Genomic DNA, 19154 nt, shown 5'->3' on the forward strand with positions numbered 1-19154 from the left:
GGATAACCTTCTCTCCTGTGACTTTAGAACTCTAGAGCCAATCTTTGTCATGGTTAGATGGTTTCCAAGTAAACATGTACAGATGTGAGCTGAAAGTCTAACAGTTGCAGTTCAATGACAGCTGAATAGTTACAGGCTAAAGATATCCCTTGAAAATGATTATTTGCCCTTAGGATCTACCTATACCTAATCTACAATAGGGTTAGCTTAGCCAGTATGGACATCGGTGAGGCAGTGTTGCTGCTGCTAACCTCAACTCCGTGCATCTTCAGCCAACCAAAGGAAAGGTGCTACACAGTAGTGATGCAAGGGTTGAAGATTTTTTGACCCACGCCCAACCCTATCCTATTCTAACCCAAGCACAACCAGGCCCACCATACCAGTATATGGGTGGGAAAAGCCAAAGTGCATGATGGAATCCAAAGAGAATTAAGCATTTACGAGACTGGTAGAACATAGAGGCAACAGGTACTTATTAATACACTGGAGTCACCTTGTGTCAAGGATGGGGCACAAACAACTTAACATGTTTAGATTAGTTGAGCAAGTAAATGAATCTGGAGCATGAGACACTTTCTATCTATGCTACATCATCTAATCCAAATCTTGAGCCATGGATGGGGTTTGTGGTGCTATGATTGGAGTCCAGTCCAAGACTAAGATGGAATTAGAGGGCTTGAGACTCTGTTCAACTTCAAAGCATGAATACAGAATGGCAACAAAATTGCCAAGCCTTGACAAATAAGTGCTAAATTAAAGCAGAGATGAAGTCTATGGGCAACTTTTTTTCTCACTCCAATTGCATTAATAGTCAATAGGTGTTTTTTCTCACTCCAAATTAATTTCTCTGCAATTTTTTTTCCGTGCAGAAGATTTGTCCCTTTTTCATGGAAAATTCAGTCGGAATTTCACTGTGAATCTATACGTCAAAAAAAATTGCTCATCACTATTCAACACAGAGACAAGACACAAGATGAAGACCAGGCCAAGAGCAACAAATACCCAAGGCAAAGCCCAAGACTACTCAAGACAAGTCAACTCCAGATGATACAGTACACAGAACCCAGACAAGAATGCATGCAATGGAAACAAGACTGAATGCAACAATACCACAAGTCCAAAGTCTTCAAGAGACCAACAGAGAGATCATGACAGATCATACAAGGCACTCTACCAAAAGCTGAGGAAGCGTTGGGGAAAAATCTCTCTTGGTTGAGCTCATAGACAAGACAATGAGCAGCAAATCACCCTGTGTACTGTCAATATGAATGCTGAGGCATGCTGGGAAGTTAGCAACAGGTAGGGCACCAATATACATGCTGTAGTAGCTTACTAGGCACCATAAATAGCGAACCTCCATCTATAGGCTATAAATGCTACTGCAGATACAGATACTAACAGATGTATGGGCTCACTAGGCGCTAGAGTAATGTAACACGGGAGGCCCACTAACCCTTTGCAACGTTTTGCATATTTTGATGAGAAATAATGTATTTTTCCTTTTAGAAATCGACACCATAGCAACCAACTGGAAATTAGCATTTGTCAGTTGACTGCAGTTCCAAAAGCCTACGGCTTACTAGTTACCCTCTGGCAAGAGCCTTTACTTTACCCTGCATTTAATAACCAAAAGTAAGAGATACCGTTGCACCAGTAATACAGTGAGTGTGAGTTTGAGTGTGGTTGACTGAAACTCTCAATAAGCCAGCCTGCAGCATAAATCATGGCTGAACCCTTGGGGTAATTGTTATACCCTATAACTCCAATACTAACTGAGCATTCACTTCTCCCCCCCCCCTCATGTAATTGTGAGCTCCCAAGCACCACTTATCCATGCACAATATCCTAACAGAGAAAATGTTGAGAATAAGGTAAATAGGATAAAAGGATTCTCAGGGTAGAACTCATTATCTTTATTTCATATTCCATGTGCCTGTTCTGTGCAGGTACTTACTGATTTATTATCATAATTAGAAGAGAATATGTACCAGTACCAAGTCGTGTCATTGACAAAGGGAGAAGTTGGATGAAGAAATCAGAACAAATCCCAAATGCTCTCTGGACTCTTTTATCTGCCGCCCCAGCCGCCTCTGGTTCCTGGGCACTAATTCTATTATCTGGAAGTGAAAGGCTTTTTATTTAATGTTTCTTTTATAAGGCAGCATCTGTGCCAGTCGCTAAGCCAGCGAGGGCCCCTGCCAGCTGCCCTCTGTGCCACATCATCTAAATGCCACCTGCCATGCGAGGAACTGGGTCACTTTATCATATCACATTATCCTGTTGCTTTAGATTATCTGATACGGCGCCAACTTCAAGGGCATCCGCTGAGCTGCTCGTTCTGCATGGGGCACCCGGTCCCTTGGTCATGTTATTGCAGAGCTATATATATATATATATATAAAGGTACCCCAGCCAAAAATATGACATTTTTATTAGATATCTGTTTATTACCTAACCCTGAATAAATAACTCTTAATTCTCCTGTGCGCTTTCATATTCTCCCTAACTCTGCAGAACTCCCTCCATAGGAACATAATTTACATATAAATAGATATAACCCAGTACATTACAGTTTCCACCTCAATTAAAGCAGACATTTAGGCACAACAGTCAGACCCGGCCCAAACCCATTATGTTCCATCACAATTCACTTTCCATTCTATTCAGCTGGGAAATCTTATTGTACCTAAAGTCTCCAGGGAAATCAGTGGGGAAAGCGCATTGATGCCATTGATGTTAATGGAAAGAACATATAACTGACACCGGCTCATTGGTTCATATATTCAGGGAACCAGAATACGCTAAGAAAACTGATACGGAGCCAATGATTAGCTGGGGTCTGTGCGATACTCATAGAGGTTCTACTAATACTTTGTTGGTTATATAATCGAGATTTGTTATTAGGAGAAACATGGTGTTCATTTTAACAGAAACCCAATCAGTTGTGTTAAATAGATTCATAAACCCCCTCTATGGTGTCAAAAAAGGTTGATATTTTTTAAAAGAGCAGTAAGTTTACTCTCTTTAAAAGGACTCCATGAATGTCAGGTAAGGTTCCTGTGTGGGGCAGAAAGCCTTGTTGCCCCCTTCTCCCAGGAGATACCCTCAAACCAAGGAGAAGTGGGGACTAGATGAGTAGGCAGAGGTAGGAGGCACCAGGGGAAACACCACCAGTACAATATACTGCCTTACATGGAATGGAGCTGAAAGAGGCTTTAGCAGTACATGGCAATCGGGGGCCTATGACTGCCTCCACTTTATAAACGAGGGAGTTCCTCTGGGTCCCAAGGGTTCTCCTCCTACAAAGCATGTCCTTCAACTGCTTTCAGGAGATACCCTCAAACAAAGGATCAGTGGGAACTAGATGAGCAGACAGAGGTAAAAGGCACCTGGGGAAACACCACTTATTTTGCAGGAAGACAGTGTAGAGCATCTTTTCTCAGGAGTCTTCGTCTCCTATCTCAAACCCACCAGTACCATGTACTGACTTCCATATAATGGAGCTGAAAAAGGCTTTAGTCTCTGGGTCACAAGGGTTCTCCTCCCACAAAGCATGCCCTTGCCCCCCAATAGCCTATCACTACATCAACTGCTTTCAGGAGATACCCTCAAACAAAGGATCAGTGGGAACTAGATGAGCAGACAGAGGTAAAAGGCACCTGGGGAAACACCACTTATTTTGCAGGAAGACAGTGTAGAGCATCTTTTCTCAGGAGTCTTCGTCTCCTATCTCAAACCCACCAGTACCATGTACTGACTTCCATATAATGGAGCTGAAAAAGGCTTTAGTCTCTGGGTCACAAGGGTTCTCCTACCACAAAGCATGCCCTTGCCCCCCAATAGCCTATCACTACATCAACTGCTCTCAGGAGATACCCTCAAACCAAGGAGCAGTGGGAACTAGATGAGCAGACAGAGGTAGGAGGCACCTGGGGAAACACCACTTATTTTGCAGGAAGACAATGTAGAGCATCTTTCCTTAGGAGTCTTCTTCTTTATCGGGGTCTTGTATCTCAAACCCACCAGTACCATGTACTGACTTCCATATAATGGAGCTGAAAGAGGCTTTAGTCTCTGGGTCCCAAGGGTTCTCCTCCCACAAAGCATGCCCTTGCCCCCCAATAGCCTATTATTACATCAACTGCTCTTAAACCAAGGAGCAGTGGGGACTTGATGAACAGGCAGATGTAGGAGGCACAAGGGGAAAAAAACACTAGTTTTGGAAGAGGACAATGTAGACACTTTATGTCAGGACTTTTCTTATTTATTGGGGTCCCTCATCTCTGACCCAATAGTACCCTGCACTGCCTTCCATAGACGGAGCTGAAAAAGGCTTTAGCCTATGGAAGGCAGTACATGATGCTGGTGGGCTAATTGCTGCCTCCACTTTATAAACTAGGGAGTACCTCTGGGTCGCAAGGGTTCTCCTCCCACAAAGCGCGCCCTTGCCCCCAATAGCCTATAACAACATGAACTGCCCAGCTTGGCCAAGAATTTGGTGAGTCTCTTCTTTTCTCACATTAAATAAAAAGAAAACATGAAACTGTGTTCGGAACAGAAGTAAGTTGTATATCTGTCACTGCCGACTGATTGCCTAAATTAACTTTAATTTGTCACGTTTCTAAATAAGTGAGTCACAGCCGAGTACGACATTAATATGCAAGAGTTAAATATATGAATATGAGCTAAATAGGCATCAATCTAGATCCCAAATCACTTCACATTGTGACAGCTTTGCACCATAACTTCATTATGTGAGGGATAAATAGAGCCGGAGTATTTATAGATGCAGCAGCTGTGTCTCTAGATGGGACTCTAGGAGTGAACTCTCAGTAATCAGGAGGTACAGGAGGCCACTTTGAGGATTTCCAAAGAATCGCTTAGATGAAGGTTACCTTCCCCCCCCCAATATAATATTTCTAGGACCTCAAAACTTTGAGAAAACCAATCTCTTTGGTGCACCTCTACTGAATCTGAGCTGAGTCCTCCCCACGTCCTATGTGCTAGGGCTGCTGTATCTCTTGGTATTGCCAACTTCCATGGCAGGTCACCATCCAACTTGTGTGAGACTTTATATTGAATGGCACCACTGGACAGACCATCTTCCTTATAGATATATTCTTATAATACACAACAGCCATGAATATCTTGTAAATTATATCCTTATAAACGGTGAGTTCTGATGTCATCAGTTATAAACGGTGAGTTCTGATGTCATTTCTGTCACATGACTAACTGAAACGTGTGTATTATAATAAATAAAGTACCCCCAGTTGCAAAATATGAGGATATTAGAAGTTACCTCGGAGTTGCATGACCTGTATAAAAACACTCGGCCTTCGGCCTCGTACTTTTATATGGTCATGAAACTCCTCGGTAACTTATAATAGCCTTATATTTAACAAGAGGGGGTACTTTATTCACTATATATTATACATATCTTATGCCAAACTGGATATTCATTGGTTTCCTGGGGAGAATTCCTTGGTATAGTCTATAAATTCTACGTAAGGACTTCTTGATGATGTTGATGATGGGGCAAAAAGAGAGTTTTGTCCAACACTGGAAACCAGAAGTTGTAAGTCACATGACGATTATGGGCTGAAGCAGTTGCGGGTGGAGATAATGTTGCTTTTAACATTGATTCTGAGGGTAAGGGCTGAAAATGAAATATAAATAGTGATGTCCCATGGGTTTAGTTAAGGCTTTCAGATCCTCCACTGCACGTCATGTATTTTATCTACGGTACAGCCTGTTCTTTGGTATTTGCCGTGCTTTTTGTGGTGCCTGACTGATTGAATTACATGGAGAGATTGGGCTGAGTCGCTATGGACACGGCAGAAGTTCGTCAGTTTAGGACATGGCACATTATTTTAGCTATTAATAAGAAAGGTTGTATTGATATTAATTGACTTGATGGACCTAATAGAGGAGTAAGGGACCTACCTGGTCCATAGTCATGTCAACCGCCATATTGTTTGGAGTAAATCTCAGGGGGAATTCTCACAATTAGAGGAAACAGTAACTTTCTACCCTGTCCATGTTGGACCACCGAATGGAAATACTTCTCCCCTTCTCTTTGGCCCCTGGAATGCGCCTATAGAACAGCCATGAGGCATTGTCACCAGCATAAGGTCTCAATGGAATGACAATCTGACGCAGTGGTGTAACTAGATGTGACTGCGCCCCGCAGCAAATTCAATTTAGGGCCCACAAAACATTGATAAGTTGACCCATTCTACTAAGGAATATTGAAATTGCTCATTTTCTACAGCCTCTACACCCCTGGTCTGATGCCCCAAACAATGGGGAAGCCAGTGATGTAAACTAAATGTTACTGGTCCCCACAGTTTTGTTTTTTTTTAAAAGATTTATTTATTAATCCAACACAAAGCCACACATGGTGGCATAATCAGTACAGTGAACAAGAGAATGCAGTTGACAACGTATTGGAAGATTTTTCAATTAAACCCCTGGAGAAACAGAGAGGAGGCGAGAAAGCACCCGGGGGAGAATAAGACAGAGAGATCAAGGAGAAAACTGTAGCATGAAAAGGAGAGAAAGAAAGAGGAGAGGTAAGAAGAGGTGAGAAGAGGTGAGGGAGGGAGGCAGTGAGCGACTGGTCCCCACAGTTAATTCAATTTAGGGCCTCAAAATATTGACAAGTTGGATTATTCTGCCAATATATATTAAAATTGCTTGTTAATTAGGGCCTCAAGGGCCCCCTACTCTCCTGGGCCCTTGGGCCACAGTGTTTAGTACAAAACCAGGGGACAGCAATGGAGGAAATACCTAGTGGGATGCCAGAAACCTGGTACTGGTCCCACTAGGTATTTCCTCCATTGCTGTCCCCTGGTTTTGTACTAAACACCAGTTTACTAATATTACAAATAATCATATTTGTAATATTAGTAAAAGTCAACGTATCATAGCAATTAGTCTATCTGTGCTCTACATTGCTAAAGAAGGACTGTAACTACTTACAGTAAGAAACTTTTCAGAGAGATCACACTGAAACGTTGCTGTGGTCGCACTTCCCCTTTAATGTAATGAGATTTAAACGGAACCTCTACATCAGCTTGGAGTTCCAAAATGGATCTTTCTCTCCTCCATATAACGCTTCTCTTTCTATCCCCGGAGTCCGCGGGTCACTGTTTGGCAGAATGATCCGTTTTGATGCTAAAGTAGCCTATTTTGGGAAACAATTTTCTTTCAATTATGTATTTTCTACCCGGTGTTAATAGCACTTAGCATCTGTCACGAGCAGAGTTCCTGGAATTGTATGAAAGCTCCTTCCATTTCAACGCTGTATTTGTGTATCTTGTGTTTAATGGATTGCGCTGAGATCTGCACATCTGGGGGGGCCTGGGCTATTGTTGGGGTCTCGACAAGGGGTGCGCGGAATTCAGGATTTGCTTCAGGATTCAGCCTTTTTCAGCAGAAATCTAACTTTTCATCACAAGGAAATTGGGATTTGGGGTGTATTTTGCATGTTGCACGGTTCTTTTTACATATGCAAATTAGGGTTCGGGTTCAGTTCAGGATTTGGCCGAAACTTTCCTGCAAGACTGGGGATTCAGCTAAATTCCAATTTTCTAGCAAACCACCCTGTTTCCCCAGTGTAGAGGTCTTTCTCTCTCCAGTGCTGTAACTATAGAGGAAACAGACCCCACGCTTGAGGGGGCCCTGGGGAAAAGGGGGGGCCCGGCCCACAGGGTCTGTTTCCTCTATAGGTTCAAATCCCCCTCCCACCACTTTCTGTTTCTTTTAATTAACACGCAAGTGTCTGAGCGACCATGGGGCGGGGGACGGGAGTTGCAGAGAGGCACCAGCAGGAGCACCTATGGTGGGGGACCCGATGTGCACTTGTTACACCCCCACCAATTATGTAATTTTCAGACCCCCCACAATGAGTATCCTTATAGCTATTAATGCAAACGATAATTCCCCTCCTGGACAGTCCTGCACACACGTACTGTACTTGGGATAAAGTCCAACGGGACTGATAATAAACTGATACCTGAGCTGTAACGGATACAGTTTCTTGCCCCCTAAAAAGTGGGATCATAATAAGTGAAATATGGATCTGAGCTGTAAGACACAGCTGTGGAATGAGCAAGCCATGGGAGATATGGCACCCACCTACCTCTTCAATGGCCCTCAAGCCAACCCCTGCTCCCCCTGCCCTAGCTGCAACTCCCACAGGGCCCTCCTACCTAGCCGCAACCCCCCACCACCCTAAATCCCCCGCCCCTGCTGTTTTTTTGCATCTTTATGTGTAGAAACAGCAGCCTGGTCTTTCTTTATGGCAGGAATGCTAGATGGTACAAGAGAGTCTCACAAGAGAAACAAGCAATATCCCAGTTGTATCCCAGGACTGGTGGAAGTTCCAGTGAGGGTTCATTAGATCCCTGCATGTAAAGTAGCACTGGGAACCCCCAAAGAGTGATCCCTATTCCCCTTTATATAAAGCAGAACTGAGAGGCACCAGTAAGTGACCATTGTATCCCTAGTCTCCACCATACATTGTAGAGCTGGACTAGTGCCAGAAAGTGATCCACTGTATATAGAAGAGCAGGGGGCCATATGAAGTGTCAGCACTAAATAAAGAAGAGACATTTTCATATAGTGCCATGTTGGGTGTATGTGTAAAGCCGGGATCAAACCATGAGTAGTCACTGGCACAAGAAATATATTAGAATGATACAGCGAGTCCAGGGAGTCCTGGCCAATATGAGACTCATGTAACTCTGAGGGTTCCTCCATATCCTCATGTGTATGTACTGACATACTGACATACTGACATACTAACATACTGATATACTGAGCTACTGAGTTACTGAGATACTGAGATACTGAGATACTGAGATACTGAGATCTTGAGCTATTGAGATACCGAGATACTGAGTTACTGAGATACTGAGCTACTGAGATACAGAGATCTTGAGCTACTGAGATACTGAGAGTATTCCCATTATACCCAAGGATTAGCAGCCTCTGCACCTTCATTTCAACATATGTGTATTGGCACCTCCCCGGCAGATATACAATATAGACTGCGGCACATGCAGCTAATACAGGTATTACTGTCTAATAACACTGGGATGGAAAGGGGAAAAGATCATTTACTTGATACATTTCCAACTCTTCTTCTCTCTTCCCTTCTCTGAGCCAGACCCCGGGGTCGTTTCTATGGCAGATATCAGGCGCTGCAGTAGGTCTGACAAATTAATAGCCTATGCCCTATGCCTCTTACTGGAACTTAGAGCCCGAATGGAGACAGGAATAAGTCCAGGTAGAGAGTAACAGAGGTGCCGGTAATAGATGTTCAGCAGCACTTGTATAGAAACCGAGTCGAAGTAGTCAAACAGGGTAAACCGAAAACGTAGTCAAGCCAGGCAAGGTCAGGAAAAAGAATCTGCGGTACCGAGGGAGAATCCGAAAGAAGAGTCGATAAACAGGCCAAAATATTCAGGAAACCAATAGATCAGACAGTCAAAAGTTCAGGAACGCTTAGTGTCAAGGCAAGATCACTTCGCAGTGATTTGCAGGCCTCGGCGTCCTTTTACGCGCTGTGCACATGCGTCAAAACGTGCGCGCGCCCGCGAACCTTCGCCCGCGCGCGCCCAACTCGACGCGGACGCGCCGATGCGCGAAAACGACGCGACCTCTCGCGAGGGCGCAAATCAGCACCAGAGGACTGACAGCAGAACTGTGCCACCATCTTTTCTTTCAATTCCCAGTGGTCCCATAGTCAGACTTGGTTATTATAGGCACCTGTGTAAGTCTCATAAGAACCACTTGCGCATGATTACTCTGCAGAAAGAAGCACTTTTGGGGTCCCCCCTGCTAGAAATCAGCAATTGTTTGAGCAAAGGATTGAGCTTGATGGACGTGTGTGTGGTGGCACCAACTTTATCTGTTGGCCAAGCAATTTCTACCTAAGAGATGCATTATATTCTCATTAGAGTAGAATTGTCTGTATAATGCAGTCAATGCCAAGCACAGCCAGATGGCACCCGCTTTACACTTGCACCCACTTCCATCACCGTCATCATCATCTCTTTCTGTCTTGTAAATGGCCCTTCCAAGGCTCTGATGTTTCATTACAGAATCTTCATGAAGAAACAAACATTAACTGGAGGACATGGAGCCACTTACTTACTTTGATACATGGGTGAACCGTACTGTGGGGCCCTCTGCTGAGCCCATACATGTACCTACTAATTTTATAGGGTGCTTTCTGCACATTTATATTGGGTTTATTAGACTATGAGTTCTTGGAGGTGATACCAGTATCATCTGTCTTTCTTGTTTCAGGAGTTGGCAGAGTGGTATGGCTAGTAGCCCATTCTCACATCTACTGGCCTTCTGTTTGGAAGTCTGGGCCAAGTAATAATCAAGTGGTTCGGTGTTTTATTTGCTGCTATGGCTTGAGAGCTTGCTGCACATTAGTGTTGCACATATAGGTTGGAATAACATGGGAGTTATTGGACAATTGGTGAGAGCAATGAAAAGGGACATTAAAGGGATCCTGTCATCGGAAAACGTGTTTTTCTCAACGCATCAGTTAATAGCGCTACTCCAGCAGAATTCTGCACTGAAATCCATTTCTCAAAAGACCAAACAGATTTTTTTATATTCAATTTTGAAATCTGACATGGGGCTAAACATTTTGTCAATTTCCCAGCTGCCCCTGGTCATGTGACTTGTGCCTGCACTTTAGGAGAGAAATGCTTTCTGGCAGGCTGCTGTTTTTCCTTCTCAATGTAACTGAATGTGTCTCAGTGAGACCTGGATTTTACTATTGAGTGTTGTTCTTAGATCTACCAGGCAGCTGTTATCATGTGTTAGGGAGCTGTTATCTGGTTACCTTCCCAGAAGTGAAGTGTACAAAGTGTTTAAATGAAATGTCTCTTGTATGTACAGGCTCCTTGCCATGATATGAAGGCAAAGCTGGCACAGGGCTATTTATAATATAATATATATGTAGCTGGGGAATAGATTTTAGGCCTCAGCTATGTTCTGTTGTCGCCGGGGCTCAAACTGAGCTCATTCATTATATCAGCGAGGCACAGATGGGACAGCGAGGAAAAATTCGATCTTCTAGACTTTCATTTAAAATATCTTGTTCAGCGACACCTGCCAGGCCCGGAGGGACTTTATTAGCCACAGAAACTCATATCCAGATGGGCCGGAGCGGCTCTCTCATCCTTTAATGAAATGACTATCCACAAGGAAATGAGGAGATGGGGGTCAGATATAGGAGGATGGGTCTTCTGCCAAAGATGATAGGACCCCAAACGTGAAGCTTCTACTATTTTGTTATTGCTTTGGGGCTTTCTAGTCTTTGCATTTTCTGGGGACCAGTTGCATTTTGTATCTGTTGGAATATTAAAAAGCAAATATTTAGTGAAAAAGTACCCTCTATTGTAAAATATAAGGATATTATAAGTTACCGAGGAGTTTCATGACCATATAAAAGTACGAGGCCGAAGGTCGAGTGTTTTTATACAGGTCATGGAACTCCGAGGTAACTTCTAATATCCTCATATTTTACAACTGGGGGTACTTTATTTATTATAATACACAAGTTTCAGTGAGTCATGTGACAGAAATGACATCACTACTCACCGTTTATAACTGATGACATCAGAACTCACCGTTTAGAAGGATATAATTTACAAGATATTCATGTCTTTTGTGTATTATATAGGGATTTTCTTATTTTCTCCTAACTACAATAAGGAAGTCACCAGAAAAGCTTGCAGTTTCAGTCTAGTAGTTGTTGCTACATTACGTATCACTTCCCACAGACCTCCTATTGTGTTACAATCAGCCAACAAGAAGCTAGAAAGGAATTTGTCAGCACAGGGGAGTGTTGGTCAGTCAGACCTCAGATTTGCCATAGATTTGCCATAGATTTTACTGAGAAATCCACTTTTGCCTTCGTTACTAACTCAGACCCTTAGTAGCTTATATTCTCAGTCTAATTAAATTCATATTTCCTTTTTATTCATTTCAATTGATTTTGCAAAAATACCGTCAACTAATGGAGGGGGAACCAGAGGCACTCAAGGAACCCAGGGTCAGTCTGCTCTTCAGCAAAGAGAATCCAATTCAATCCATTTCAATTTCCTGAAATGTTTTTGAAAATGTTGCATGGAGAATAGTCTTCTCCTCTCTTCCATGGTCGGACTCATATCCAACAAAGCTGCCCCTAAGCCAGATATTTACCTTATGGAGCTTTTGGACTTGCCCCTTAGTGAAAGAGTTTTGGGACACAGTTACTGTTTATTGTAAAAAACACTTTACGTATCGGTGTACAAGTTGCACTTTGGGCAATATTGGGTGTTACCGTGAAAAACTCAAAATTGGATAAAAAAACTTGCAGGCAGTTTGAACAGTGAGTAGGAATGTGATGTTGGATTGTTGGATACACCTCAGACACTTACTATGTTGACAGACTTTGTCTGTTGGTATCTGGGGGAGGACCTGTAGCTTCATTCAGTGTCACCCATGCGTGGAAAACAATTCAGTCCCTATTCACGTAAATAATGACTGGGGAGTAATTCTCTTTATGAGGGCAAGGGAGGTGCGGCTATACTGCAGATCAGTAGAGTGATAATAAGAGCAAATTCCCAAGTGCAGGTCTACCCGCCATTCCTGATATGTATATATCTATATCTCAAGCGTGTCCTCCCTTCATGTGCATCAAGTAAAACAAGTCCCACCAGTTTCACAGAAACATCAGAGTGTTGCAACTTGATTCTTCTTCTTCCAGTCATGGCAGCAGGGAGTCTGAGAAATGAACTGAAATGCTTTTTGTGCCTGAAGATTTATGCCGACCCCATAACGCTGCCGTGTGGCCATAACTTCTGCAAGGTTTGCATTGACACCACATGGGATACACAGGCGGCGGTGAGAGAGAAGCCTTCCTGCCCTGAATGTGGGGAGCATTTTAGAGAAAGACCTGAAATGACCCTCAACCTGACTCTGCGGAACATTGTGGAGCATTACCTTTCTTCTCAAACTGAGCTAAACAAGTCTGGGATCTTCTGTGCCTACTGTGATCCTCCTATGCCCGCTGCCAAAACCTGCCTACTGTGTGAGGTCTCCCTGTGTGGGAAACACGTTACAGTGCACACCAAGTCACCCGAACACATCATGACAAAGCCCACCGCTTCCCTTGGGGTAAGAAGATGCTCCACACACAACAGGATCCTGGAGTACTATTGCCCCGAGGACGCTGCTTGTATCTGTGTGTCCTGCTGCTTGGTGGGAGAACATATGGAGCACAAGGTGGAGCTGTTGAATGAAGCTTTTGAGAAGAAAAAGGAGAAACTGAGAAATGTTGTGAAGGAACTAACCTCAAGAAGAAAGGGGATGGAGAAACAAATTCAGAGGCTGCTAACACACAGGGGAGAATGGCAAGATAAAGCATCCCATGATACAGAAGGAGAAAAAGTCTTCTCTAGACATGGACACAATGCTGCATTGGAAATGTCTCACCTAATCCAGGAGCTGGAGATAAAGAAGAATGAGTTGGCCAGGACAATGCAACACATTGAGGAGCTCTGCAACATAGAAGACCCATTAGTTCTCTTACAGGATGAGCAATCAGATGACGTTGCTTATTATGATGTCATGGGCAGATTTGATGAGGACACAAATAGAGATGTTCCTCATTTAGGGGATCTGAATGAAAATCTGGGTTTAGTACCAGCAAAGCCTACACGAAATGGTTCTGTTAGTGGTGTTAACAGCTGGGTCACTGGAAATGACTCCACAAAAATATTAATGGAAATAAAAACAGATGGAAATATGGCAGAAACTGGCACAGACAAAGGAACAAGGATCACAGGGGAAGAATGTTCTAAGCTCAGTGCTCCAGTGACCTTGGTAACATAGTAACATAGTAACATAGTAACATAGTAACATAGTAAGTAAGGTTGAAAAAAGACACGTCCATCGAGTTCAACCTTTTTTTTTTTTTGTTTATTAACTACCTATCTGCCAGTTGATCCAGAGGAAGGCAAAAAACCCATCTGAAGCCTCTCCAATTTGCCTTAGAGGGGGAAAAATTCCTTCCTGACTCCAAAATGGCAATCGGATTAGTCCCTGGATCAACTTGGACTATGAGCTATTTCCCATAACCCTGTATTCCCTTACTTGCTAAAAAGCCATCCAACCCCTTCTTAAAGCTATCTAATGTATCAGCCTGTACAACTGATTCAGGGAGAGAATTCCACATCTTCACAGCTCTCACTGTAAAAAACCCCTTCCGAATATTTAGGCGGAACCTCTTTTCTTCTAATCGGAATGGGTGACCTCGTGTCAGCTGGAAAGACCTACTGGTAAATAAAGCATTAGAGAGATTGTTATATGATCCCTTTATATATTTATACATAGTCATCATATCACCCCTTAAGCGCCTCTTCTCCAGCGTGAACATCCCCAATTTGGCCAGTCTTTCCTCATAGCTAAGATTTTCAATACCTTTTACCAGCTTAGTTGCTCTTCTCTGTACCCTCTCTAATACAATAATGTCCTGTTTGAGTGATGGAGACCAAAACTGTACAGCATATTCTAGATGGGGCCTTACAAGTGCTCTATACAGTGGAAGAATGACCCCCTCCTCCCGTGACTCTATGCCCCTTTTAATACAGCTCAAGACCTTATTTGCCCTTGATGCTGCTGACTGGCATTGCTTGCTACAGCCAAGTTTATCATCTACAAGGACTCCAAGGTCCTTTTCCATAATGGATTTGCCTAGTGCAGTCCCATTTAGGGTATAAGTGGCTTGGATATTTTTACATCCCAGGTGCATGACTTTACATTTATCAACATTGAATCTCATTTGCCACTTAGCTGCCCAGATTGCCAGTTTGTCAAGATCCTGTTGCAAGGATGCCACATCCTGGATGGAATTAATTGGGCTGGATAATTTTGTGTCATCTGCAAACACTGATACATTACTTACAACACCCTCCCCTAAGTCATTAATGAACAAGTTAAATAAAAGTGGACCCAATACTGAGCCCTGGGGGACCCCACTAAGAACCTTACTCCAAGTAGAGAATGTCCCATTAACAACCACCCTCTGTACCCGATCCTGTAGCCAGTTTCCTATCCATGTGCAAACGACTTCATTAAGCCCAACAGACCTTAGTTTAGAAAGCAGTCGTTTGTGGGGCACAGTATCAAACGCTTTGGCAAAATCCAAATAGATCACATCTACTGCCCCCCCACTATCCAGAATCTTACTTACCACATCATAAAATGCAATCAAATTCGTCTGACATGACCTATCCTTCATAAAGCCATGCTGATTGTTGCTCATAATGACATTCATTAGGACAAAATTTTGTATGTGATCCCTTAACAAGCCTTCAAATAATTTGCCCACCACAGATGTCAAGCTTACTGGCCTATAATTGCCAGGCTGAGATCGTAATCCCTTTTTAAATATTGGAATAACATCAGCTTTTCTCCAATCCATAGGCACCATACCAGATGACAGTGAATCTGAGAAAATCAGAAATAAGGGCTGGTCTAAAACTGAACTAAGCTCTCTTAGAACCCGGGGGTGTATGCCATCAGGCCCTGGAGCCTTGTTTACATTAATTTGTATTAAAGCTTTTTGAATCATATCCTGAGTCAGCCACTGACTAGATTGAGCTGAACCATTCGTGCAGTTATTAAGTGAGCCTGTGAACCCAGACTCCTCTATTGTATACACTGAAGAAAAGAACTGATTTAACACATTTGCCTTATCTGTATCTGTTACAACCATACTGATACCATTATTTAATGGAGCAACACTCTCAACCTGCATCTTTTTACTATTAATATATTTAAAAAACTTTTTAGGGTTAGTTTTCACCTCCACCGCAATTAACTCTTCATTTCTTTTCTTAGCCTTCCGGATTGCTGATTTACAACATTTATTACAGTGTTTATATTCATTAAATGCAGCTTCTGTCCCTACAGATTTGTAGTTTTTAAATGCCTTTCTCTTCTTTCCCATTAACATCTTTACCTCTGTATTAAGCCACACAGGATGATTCTTAGAGCTTCTACGTTTAGTCCTTAAGGGAATAAATTGAGAACAGTAATGATTTAATATCATTTTAAAGGACAACCATTTCTGTTCTGTGTTTTTAGCTGAAAACCTAATGCCCCAATCAATGCTCTGTAGGGCAGCCCTCAAGGCACTAAAATTAGCTTTGGCAAAATTCATGGTTTTTGTTGCCCCAGTATATTTTTGTTTTTTGCACCAGACATTAAAAGATATAACATTATGGTCACTATTACCCAGGGGTTCAATGACTTGCACATTTGCTATAAGTTCTGGGTCATTTGAGATCACTAAATCAAGAATAGCATTTTTTCTGGTAGGCTCCTCAACAACCTGTGCTAAAAAATTGTCGTGCAATAAGTTTATAAACTTGCTCCCATTAACTGATCTAGCAGTACCGTTGCTCCAGTCAATATCTGGGTAATTAAAATCCCCCATTATCATTACTTTACCTAAACTAGCAGCCTTTTCTATTTGCATTAGGAGCTTTGTCTCTTCCTCCTCACTTACATTAGGGGGTCTATAGCATACTCCTACAATTAATTTGCTGGATTCTTTACAATTGGTGAAGAACTCCACCCATACGACTTCTGGCCCCTCATTTTCTAACATAACCTCCTCCTTTATATGAGCTTTTAAATCCTGCCTAACATACAGACATACCCCTCCTCCTTTTCTATTGCCTCTGTCCCTCCGAAACAAAGTATAGCCACTGATATTTACTGCCCAGTCATGTGACTCATTCAGCCATGTTTCGGCCACACCAATCACATCATATTTTCCTTCCATCACCAGCAGCTCCAGCTCTCCCATTTTACCAGTCAGACTTCTTGCATTTGTAAACATACATTTAATACTCGCACCATATTGAACATATGACATGTGCTCCTCCCTATCCTTAACAGTATCCCTAGCCAAATCTCCTCCCCCATTTTCCCTTTCTTTGCCCACTATCTCATCTAACCTGTCTACCACTGAATCTTTTACAACCTGTTGCTCCAGAATATCAGGGAGCAAAAAATCTCAGTGATGGCACTTGGTTTAGTGGTCCACTCAGTCTACATGCTCAGAAGAATGGACAACAAGGTACAGTCATCTCACTTGAACCTCATGCAAACCAGGACATGGATCTAGCTTCCAAAGACAAAGATGGGTCAAGGATTGGTGCTTCAACAACGGAAAGCATCCCACCTCATTCTGTAGATAAGAAAAAGGCTAAAAGTCTCTGTGATTCTTGGAACTCATCACTACAAACAAACAAAGCCCCATTGCCTGGGCTGACAGCTACAGAATTACCAAGCACCTCTCAAACTGTTCCAAGTAAAAAGAACAAATATCTAATTGAGGCTCCGTTGGATGGGGCTGCCCATACCTTAACTGCCTCTCTATACGGTCAGGAGGCAAAGGGCATGGCAATGGATATAAACACAGCAGCTAATGATGTAGCTCTTTCAGATGACATGAAAGAAGCCTTCTGGACTAAAAGAAACCACCGGCGCCCATACACTGGAGGAAGGTTTCAGTGGAACCAGGTTTTGGGCACCACTAAATTTCAGTCTGGGCGCCATTACTGGGACTTAAAGGTCAGTGAATCAGGGTACTGGGTGACTGGAGTGGCTTATACTAGTATAGAAAGAGAACGTTCAGAGTCCAACCTTGGAAGTAATGATAAGTCCTGGGTTCTGTTCAGAAAGAATAATAAATATAAAGTACAACATGCAGGGGAACAGACTGAATTAGATCACAGCACTTTCAGCCAGAGAATCAGGATCTCATTGGACTATGAGGCTGGAAACTTGTGCTTTTATGAGTTGAATGACCCGATTGTCCACTTGCACACAGTCTCCACTTGTTTCATTGAGCCCCTCCATGCTGCATTCTGGGTAGGATATGATGGCAGGGTGGGGATCATTAGTTAGCCTACTACCCAGCAGGAACATCCCAGAAATATAAGACTGAATTATTACAACTTGGATCTTGTGGATGAAAGTAGATGTCACCTTGACCTACAGTTCCAGTATGGGTAATCCCTTATGGCTGAGCAAATACAAAGACAATGGCAATGTGCAGGGAATGTATAATAAATAACAATTGCTACACATTGTGTTTTGTACTGCCTTTTTAATAGGGGCTCCATAATGCAGCCCCCGAGTTATATACAGTAAGAGTTTCACAAGAAACCTGCAGTAATGTTATATTATATTTGTTACACTTCTATTGGCATCTGGGCCACCAGTTCATTTACTGATAACAAATCCTTCAGATATTGTTCAGGGAAACCTCCAAGTGACTTGGGTTGGGCTCCTCTGAGGCATTTCAGTAATAATAATGTGTTCTGATTATATTTCCTTCCCAGGGGTGTGAGAGGAAGATGAAGTAATGGGCACATTAGGACTCAGAAAGGCTCTGCAGCACCAGGGTGTTATATTGATGGGAAACTGAGGTTACAAAGAAATAAGAGGATTATAATGATTGTTATTGTAGACCAGTAGGTTATAAAGCCATGCAGCACAGGCTTTTATATTAGGCAGAGTAATAAAATCCAATGATAAGAAAGTATTTGTTATGGGCCTTAATATACACTTCAAACAACATTCAGTAGGACAGTGCTTAGGTCATTCAGTAGGACAGAGCTTAGGTCATTCAGTAGGACAGTGCTTAGGTCATTCAGTAGGACCAAGCTTAGGTCATTTAGTAGGACAGTGCTTAGGCCATTCAGTAGAACAGTGCTTAGGTCATTCAGTAGGACAGTGCTTAAGTAATTCAGTAGGACAGAGCTTAGGTCATTCAGTAGGACAATGCTTAGGTCATTCAGTAGGACAATGCTTAGGTCATTCAGTAGGACAATGCTTAGGTCATACAGTAGGACAGTGCTTAGGTCATTCAGTAGGACAATGCTTAGGTCATTCAGTAGGACAGTGCTTAGGTCATTCAGTAGGACAATGCTTAGGTCATTCAGTAGGACAGTGATTAGGTCATTCAGTAGGACAATGCTTAGGTCATTCAGTAGGACAATGCTTAGGTCATTCAGTAGGACAGTGATTAGGTTATTCAGTAGGACAGTGCTTAGGTC

The sequence above is a fragment of the Xenopus laevis genome, chromosome 5L, assembly GCF_017654675.1.
Source record: "Xenopus laevis strain J_2021 chromosome 5L, Xenopus_laevis_v10.1, whole genome shotgun sequence".
Lineage (NCBI taxonomy): Eukaryota > Metazoa > Chordata > Amphibia > Anura > Pipidae > Xenopus > Xenopus laevis.